Source organism: Pteropus alecto, unplaced genomic scaffold, assembly GCF_000325575.1.
Source record: "Pteropus alecto unplaced genomic scaffold, ASM32557v1 scaffold20, whole genome shotgun sequence".
Lineage (NCBI taxonomy): Eukaryota > Metazoa > Chordata > Mammalia > Chiroptera > Pteropodidae > Pteropus > Pteropus alecto.
In genome coordinates, this window is record NW_006436298.1 from 46,540,780 (window position 1) to 46,550,103 (window position 9,324).

At 38.9% G+C, this 9,324-nt stretch overlaps 1 pseudogene; it reads left to right on the forward strand.

Moving 5' to 3' along the window:
- Positions 1 to 8,346: 8,346 nt before the first annotated feature.
- LOC112480902 lies at positions 8,347 to 8,465 on the forward strand (annotated as a pseudogene).
- Positions 8,466 to 9,324: the final 859 nt, after the last annotated feature.

Consider the following 9,324-nt stretch of genomic DNA (forward strand, 5'->3'; position numbering starts at 1 on the left):
TAATAGTATTTGCTGTGGGAAGGTATGAGCACACCCTTATGAAGCACTGCTCTTAGGCCTCACTGACACAGTCCTCAGTTTTCTTTCTCCCCATTCTCTTTCAGACTCTTCTTCCTTCACCCATCCCTTAGAAGTCAAGGTTCACCACGTTTCAGTTCTAAGTCTACTTTCTGTCCTCTATACATTTTCCCTCAGTCGTTGCATCTATGCCCAGGTTTTTAATTGTGACATATGCATATAATTCCAAACCTTTTATCTATAGTCTTATTCTTTTTTCGAAACTTTGGACTGGTTTTTCTCCAGGTGAGTTTGACAAGCTACCATAACGAGCATCACCTAGAGCATTTGTTTTGAAATAGAGATTTCTTTCTTCTCTTTCCTGAATAAAGATATTTTGGGTTGAGCCTGGAAATCAGTATTCTCAATAAACTTCACAGATCCTCTTTTATTTATTTATTTATTTATTTATTTTTTGCTGAATGAGCTTTAGACAGAGAACTGACTAGAAGTGACTCAAGATGATACTGTCAGTAATAGCTAACTGAGTGGTCCTACAGGTATTCTGAGGTGGAAGAGATTGTTGCAGGGAAAATGTTATGAGGAGTGGGAACTTAATCTGAGCCTCAAAAGATGAATAGGAACCCCAAACTGCTTCCCAAATCTATCAATTTCCCTTCGTTTCCAGCGCTAACTTTTATTTTGAGGCACTGTCACCTCCCAGGTAACTATGGACATAATGATACTTAGATCAATGTTTATCATCATCAAAAGAAGAATAAAGAAGAAGAAAAGGAGGTAGACTAATCACAATGATGTCTAACATTTTTGAATACTTAAAATATATAAGGCTCTTCTACATGCCTCATAACTAAGATAATAGTCTCTGAACTGATATCCTTTTTCCACCGTTGCTCCCTACAATCCAACTTCTATACGGAAAACAATTTTAAAAATATAAGTCAGATGATACCTCTCAGGGCTCCCCATTGCATGTAGATTAATTGTCTCACAGTTCACCACTGTACTTAGAATAAAGTTTGAGATTTTTGCCGTATCTTACATTTCTCTCTGACCTCTCTCTCCACTCTCCATCTTGTTGATAACGCAGGCCTTTCTTCCTTAAAATGCACAACATTTATGGCTGCCTTGAGGTCTCGGCCCTTGATATTCCCTCTGCTTGGGTTCCCTTCCTCTTTGTCACCTCTGGTTTATCTTCCCATTAAGGTCCAACTTAAATTGCCCCCTCTTCAGTACCTTCCTCACTTCTCACCCAGTCTATCACATCTTTGTATTTAATACTCTCAAAAATTGTCTTCTTTACTCATTTATTTACTTATGTGTTGGTTTCCCTCATTCCACTAGGACTGTGTCTCTTTTCCATTGCTATCTCCCTTACTGCTTCTATATACTTATCCATAGTAGACACTCATTGGATGTTTGTTGAATACATAAATGAATAGTGGGTAAATGTTTGGACAGGTTAAGATAGCATGTGATAGTCTGGGGTACTGATACATGTGAAGTGCTGAGAACTGTGATTTGGGGGTAGAAACAAAGAATAGATATTGTTCCTTCCCTTGATGGTATACAATCCTCAGGAAGTAAGCATGATATAGAAAATAAATTAGTTCTCTCTCCTTTAAAAGTGAGCAACTTTTAAGAATTCTAAAAGCAAAGGTAGGTGGTGTATATTTAAATAGGGAGGGGGCTGTTAGATCTAAAATTATACCCATCCAAGATAGGCATTCCTAAGAGTGATATGGATTGGTCAACAAGTTAAAAATTCTGCATGACTGCAGAAGTACTTAGAAATCACTGGTTTACATCTTGTTGGAAGCGACTGATTGTGATTTAACCATGGGAAGAGAGACCCACACACATTTATAGATTAGGAACATATAGGTCTCATTTTAGGGCTAGTGAGACTAAAGAGTTAATTGTGTATACACGTCAGTCATCATCAGTCAATCAGGCAACTAATATCTTTAGGGGTCATGAATCTAACAGAACTGAAGTTGACAAGCAAGCTGACAGTCCAAGGCCTGCTACCTAGATAACAGGTTATGTGAACCAAGCCATTACTTACTGGGGCAGATGGCACAGAGGAAGCTTAGCTCCTGGGTATTCCTGACTCTACAGCTACAGCAATCTTCTGGAAAGCAATGAAGGCAACCTCTCATGCACTTGTTATTTCTGTTAGCAACTGCCAGTCCATTTCACACAGGATCAGAGTGTAAATGGGATCACATATGCTGAAGCCAAAAGGGACCCTGGGGCTTACCTAAACCAACCCCATATTTAACCTATGTAGATACTGAACCCTAGAGTTAGCAGCACAGTTGTGATCAGAACCCACATTTCTGACTCATAATTCAATCTTTGGTTTACTATATAGTGTGTCATTTTAAAGTTAAGCATCTGACAACAAAAATTGATGTCTGTTCTCTAAATGATGATACTGAGAGATCTAATTTTGCCAACTAAAATGAATACAGCAATCAGTATCTTAGCATACAACTTAATGGAGTGGATCTTTTAAAAGTTTTATCCTGGGAAATATAAATGTAAATGAAAATCATTTAAACAATTTTTGAGAACATTCTTTCAAAAGTGGATAATAGATAGAGAAGTAACTAAAATTAAAAAAAAATTAAAGTAATGCCATTAAAAATATAAAGATAAATTAGTTTTTATATCATTGTTTCTTGACCAAGGGTCTAGTTCAGAATCACCTGGAAAGTTTTAAAAAGCATACATCATGCCTGATCCTCACTACAGACTACTGAATCAGAATCTCCAGCTCGGACATGGTGTACATATGCTTTGAAAAAATAAATATCTCCATATGATTTCAGTATACAATTTATATCAACAACGTGGAAAAATCCTACTCTTTTACAAACACCGGATAGAAAAATAAAAATTACAACATCCACAGTTTAGATAAGTATCAAAACCCCTCTTTTCTACCAGATGTTCCAGTACTCCAAACATCTTATAGTCATATCGCATAAATAGCCTGCATTGTGTTCAGATGCAGATATGTAAAGCAGTTCTATCTCAATGATCAGTTTGGATAGGAAATAGTGAGAATAGAGAATACAAAAAAATCCATGGAAAATTCTAAAACCTCATTTCAGTTAAGATTTCCCAGTACTTCTCACCCATTGAACCCTTTGCCAAAGGTTTTTCCAAGGAGCCACGCTGGCTGCTTTGAGGCCTACGTCCTTGGCCTTCATTCAGCACAGATAAGGTGAAGAGTGAGGTCAAAATAGTGCAGCAAGAGAGAGAAAGAAAAAGAACCACGGGTCCAAAAATTCACAAAGTCAATAATGAATCCTTAAAGATGCCAGAGTTGCCTAGAATGAGAAAAACTGACCCTCAGAAAATTGAAATGGCAGCTAAAAAGGTGGTGAATAGTACCCGCTCACATTGTTGGTAAGGGCAATAGTTCAAAATTTCTTTTTATACTGAGTTTAAGACTAGCATACACATAAGAAAAGTTGTCATTTAAGAATAGGGCAGATTATTAAGAGGATTTCTGTGTTGTTGCTGTTATTGTTGTTGTTGTTGTTGTTGTTGTTTTAATATTTTTAATGGAAACCTAAGCATTCCTCAAAAGAAGAACTGCTTCCATTACAGGTCAAGGTAAGAGTAAGCCAAAGACCAACTCAAAGTCGGAGCTGGGAGTTACAATTTATAAGGGTTACTAATTTGGAAAATTAAACTGAAGCCTCCAGCATCACCTTTTCTCTACTTTGTCCTCTGCCTTAATGTTTTATTTACAGGGATAAAGTTCTCTTGCTTAGGGCAAGAGAACAGAAAGAGAGGAAACACAACTACCTCATGACATACTTGCTTTTATATCACAGTTTGGTTTCCTGGCAGCTATCAACACCTTTCGCTCCAGTGTAGCATTGTAACTCCAGGAGTAATCCAACCCAGCCAGGACATTTGTTCCTGGATGGAATGTCCTCCTATTGGCAAGAATGCAGTGAGAGTCCACTATTTTTTGTTTGGTTTCTCTTTTAACAGCCTCATCTTTCAATGACATCACTCACAGGTCTGAGATATGACTGCACTTCCCCAGCTGCCTGATAGTGAAGCAAAGGTTATCTTCTATCCCACAGCAGTGTTGTCATCAAAGAGCTATATTTCATAGATGTGACAACTTAATTAATAAAATTTTCTCCAAGTGTGCGAAAAGGCCAAAGCAACCTTTACAACAGGGAACCAATGAAGCAGCAGGATTCAAATAGTGTCCCTAACAGATAACCAGTTTGGCTGCCTCTGATATCATCCCGCCCTTCAACAAAGACAGACTGTTTTGTGTTCAATTTTATCTTTGTTTTGTTTTTTGGGACTCAAAATAAAACAGAATCCCACATACACTGAATGGATGGGCAGAATACAGGTGTCCACCAGCCACTTATGAATAGTCTCTGTCTTCATAATGCCTTCGATTTCACAGAGACTTAAAAAGTAATTTGATAGAATCTTAAAGAGAATTATTGTGAGAGTTTTAACAATTACAAAGAAACGGGTCGAAAAGCATTCATAAACCTTCATGAAAATATTCTTTTGTGCACCATGGTATTTCTATTAGTTTGGCATGAAGTTAATTATTGATTGGAGTAAGTGGCTAAAGTCAAGTTTTTCATTTGCTGAGAAAAAGCCATTTGTCTCTCAAGCAATGACAGTGATTGCTTAAGTTCTGTATAAAACTGTTCTTTAACTAGAAGCAAGGTGTCTAAGTGGCTCAAAATAAACAGGAAGAAAGTGTTGCAGCAGGTAGAAAATACTGATTGCCATTTCCTTGGTCCATTTCAGCAAATATTTACTGCATGGGAAGAAAACAGCTCTATTCTTCAGCACTCTCAAAGTCCCTTTGTAAATTAAAAACAAAACAAAAACTGCAACACATTCCAAAGCGGTTTTCTCCTATATCACCATGACAAACGAGCTCTTACATAACATAAACATATAAACAGACAGGAGTTTCTCCTGAATGTGACAGTGTAACAAAGTAGAAGTGAAAAAGGGGCCATTTCAAAGGAAGTCTCTTTGAGATGCTTATATGGGAGAGGTGAGGAGGAAGGAAGTTGTCTTCTATTTCACAAGGCAATTTGTTGACACTTGGTGGTATGGGCTAGTTATCGAAGATGGCTCTCCTTCCAGCCTTCATTCTGTTGACTCTCTTGTTCATGTTTGTTCTATGAAGGCATCTTTAGCCTGGGGTTTCTCCATATTTCATGTGAGACGTCTACCTGGAAGACCTGAAACAGTACCTCTGCTTCAGAAAGGAAGGGAAAGAAAATTTAAAAAAATCTCTGGCATTTGTCTAGCTTCAACCTCTTATTCTTCCAGATTTTTCCAATATGTATTTTCCAGGTTTCCCAGTTCCTACTGCTCTTTTGCCCCACTTTATTTCATCTGAGGAAGAAGCTTAGTACAATGAAAAGAATACCGGTTTTGGAGTTTGATACCTTCTCTGATTTCTAGATGTAGGACCTTGAAAAAAATCAGGTAACTGGAAGCCTCAGTTTCAACAACTGTGCAATGGAGATGAGAATAATGATGTTATTTTGATGACAGGTTAATTTGGGAAGAGGCCCTCACAGTGCTTGACAGATAGAATAGCAATGCATGTCATTGCCTTTCTCGTTCCTGGAATTCTCCAACTCTAGTTTTCTGCATCACTCCCTGAATAATGTCTATTTTGGGGGAGATGGATATTTTTTGGTCAGGTGGTTAGAGGGGAAAGAGAGCTCTTTTGAGATTTCGGTACATGTTTCCTTCCAAGATCTGAATATCTGAGTGGCAGTTGGTATTACAGGAGAGGGCTCTCACATTGTCTAGATTTGTATTTTAAACTGAATGGGAATGAAGAAGAACCAGTCTCTAGCAAATAGTCACTTACAGAAATGTAGTGTTTGAGATGGTTTACATCTCTTTTTGGAGATGGATTACATCTTGACTTAGCTCATGCCTCAGTTTTAGCAATACTCTCTTTTGCTCTTTGGGCCCAAATGGCCAAATGAACTGTCCATCCTTCACGGGAAAAAATCAGTGCTACGGTTCATCATTCCAGGCTCAGGGGTAAACAGGTGTTGCTGCTACTGTTCCATATAGAGTCCTTTATCATTTTTCCTTTCCTCTTGGCTAAATGCCCAGGCATTAGAAAATGTAATATTTGACCACGGTTATCCATTAGAATTACCTGGGTAGCTTTTAAAACACTTCAATAGCTTGGCTCCTCCATGAACAATGGAATCAGAAACTCTTGAGGTTGGACCTGGGCATAGGTTTTTTTAATTGTTCTTCAGGTGACACCATCATGCCTCTAGGATTGAGAACCACTGACTGAAAATAGAGACCCTGAGCCCTGCAAGGGTTATTATTTCATAACAACTTCGGTTTAAGGTCTCAACCTAAAGTCAATTTTGGCATGTAAGACATATTTTTGGTTTGTCTTAGTGCTTGGTTTTCATTGTCCTATGCCCCTTAAATTATCTTTTGAATTATTCCAGTAAACCCAACATGATATGTTGTTAACAAACAGCAGTCTAGCAACAATCTAAGGCATACCAAATGCTTACAGAGGTGGAGGTTGGTCCTTGGACTGATGAGTCAGGAGGTTTGGGTTGGGCTTCAGAAGCAAAATTCTAAAATAAATAAAAATAAAACGCAAAGAAGCAGCCCCATCTTGGGAAGTGTGTACTCAGGTGTGGAAGAGCTGCATCCAGTCTCGAACTGGCCTCTGGTGTGTACTTTAGTTTCCTTACAGTCTAATTTCCATGCAAAACCCCTAGTGATCATTTGAAAATGCAAATTACTTTTCTGTTTAGAACATTCCAGCTTCTCACTACACGCAGAATAAAATCCCAATTCCATTCCACAGACAGCAAAGGTTCCTGCTTACCTCTTTGTCCCCAGATTGTACCTTTCTCTGTATGTCTCACTCTGCTCCAGTCACCCTGGTCGTCTTCTGTGCTTTAGAAACTCAGGCTCGCTCTCAACTCTGAGCATGTGCTCTTGTTCTCCCTGTTCCAAGCGCTCTTTACCCAGACCACAGAGAGGCCTGCCCTGAACCCCTGACCCAAAGCAGCTCCGCTCCCACCACCCTCCATCTCTCTCACAACTCCTTGGTGGCTTTGCTTCATGGCTCTGTCACCTTCTCAAATCATCTTGCTCATTTTGTTCCCTTCTTAGAAGGTGAGATCTGCAACCACAACTTTCACTTGCTCATTGCTGTATCTTCAGCGTATGCAAGAGCACCACTTGGCCTACGTGTCTCCCTAGGAAAATAAGAAAAAGTGCCCCACTTGGCAGACAGACACAGGGCTACAGAGCTGATCCTGGAGATCGATAGCTCTATGAGTCCCTTTGAGTGATTTACAAAAATGTGTTCCTTTTTCTAGGCAGATGCAGGCCTCCATTGAGGTGTACAGGCAGATGGTAGGTTGCATTTTAGTCCTTACTAGTTCTGCACAGTGGTAGGAGGTGGTCAAAGTGCCTGAAATACAGTAGGCACTCAGTAACTAGTCATTTACCGAATGAGTTAATGGGGTTGGCTGTAGCAATGTTCATGAACAGAGCACATTCTCCTGGATCTGAGTATGGCAAAGGAGGCTCAGTCATGTGCTGATAAATGGGTAACAAACCAATCTCCAGAAGAAACAATCACCACCACCCGATATGCAGTATTTGCCAATTTCTGTGATACGAATAATATCACCACAGCTCCTTTCAAGCTTTTAGCATGATGCCAACAGCTCATTAAATTCCTGAAAACTTAATGCTCTCACAAGCTATTAATGTGATGTCAATGGCTCATATAGCTCCCACATAAACAAACCCTACCCCAGTGTTGAACCCTGCGTTTCTTAGATTCTGGGTCAGAGAAAATGACTAATCCTGCGCTTTCTCACGGCAGAGGAAGAGGTTGTTCGTATACTGTCCCTTGGCATCTTCATGCATGTGAGGACCAGGATATGGCCTGTCTTCCAGGAGAAACACAGAGTTCCAAGATTTTTTGAAAATAAAGAGGAGAAAAACAACTAAGGCTGACACCAGTAACGTAATTCATTGAATCTTGCTTCCTTTATCCATGAAATAAGCAAACTAAATAGCTTCCATTTCAACTAAAACAGTCTAGTATTCTATATGCGATATGGTAATTAATGTGAAGGGAGGGGAAAACTACAAGGTCTGTGTTTTCTGTGTATAAATGAGTTCATGCTCTGCATGTAAGCAATATAGCAATCTTTCTAGGCTAGTGAGTAACATACATTTTTTTTTTTCTAGTTGAAATAAAATGGCTTATGTTAAATTTGCCTTGAAACTGTCTATGGCCATGCCACCTTAAACAAGCCTTATCCCGTCTGATCTCGGAAGTTAAGCAGGGTCAAGCCTGGTTAGTACTTGGATGGGAAACCACCTAGGAAGACCAGGCGCTGTAGGCATAAAAAATAAAAAATAAGGGATTGTAAACTGACAAGGTCCTTGCAATCTCTGAGGTCAACCAAGGGTTGCCTTACCTAAAAAAAATTTTTTAAACTTAAATAATTAATTAATTGATTGATTAATTAATTAATTAAATCTACCCTTATATTAAAACTGAGGCTTAAAAACTTTTCCAAATGCCAAGGACACTATTAAGTTAATAAGACCCCAACTCTTGTCATATTTTTTCTACCAGAACTTGTACACTGACTTTCCTCTTTACTTGTCCACACACCCCACTTGACATCCTTTGTTTAATTCTGGACTTCAAGCAAAAGTTCAACACGTGCTCAGCAACTCAGATGAAAAAGAAATCCAAACAATCAAGCTGGAGAAGCATAAACCACTGTCATCAGGGGCTCAGCAACAGCTTCAAGAGTTATAATTTCTGTTGTTGAGCTATCATTTTGCTGGGCAAATACTAGTGTTGAAATATATTATTATTACCCCTCTCCCTACTCCAACCACCAGAACAAACATCCAACTTCCCAGAAAAATTTGTGTGTGCGTGGATAAGACAGGAGCCCTTTGCTGAAGCTTTTAGACAGTGGACACCAAGCTCTCACAGAGTCTGTCATCCTCACATGAGCCACTGAATCATGTTTATATATATCTTGCATATTAAAAAGCATCAGCCAATGTCAATGGTGCTGATATAAAAATATCTTAATAGCCAGTAACTGACTAATGAATACTACTATAATAACAGTTTAATTTGAAGAATTCTGACAGCTGGTTGCTTTGATGAGTGTGGTTTCCAAGGAGTCCTAGTCCCATGCTGAGAACATCTCCAGCCTGCTGATTGATAGCAGCGGTGCA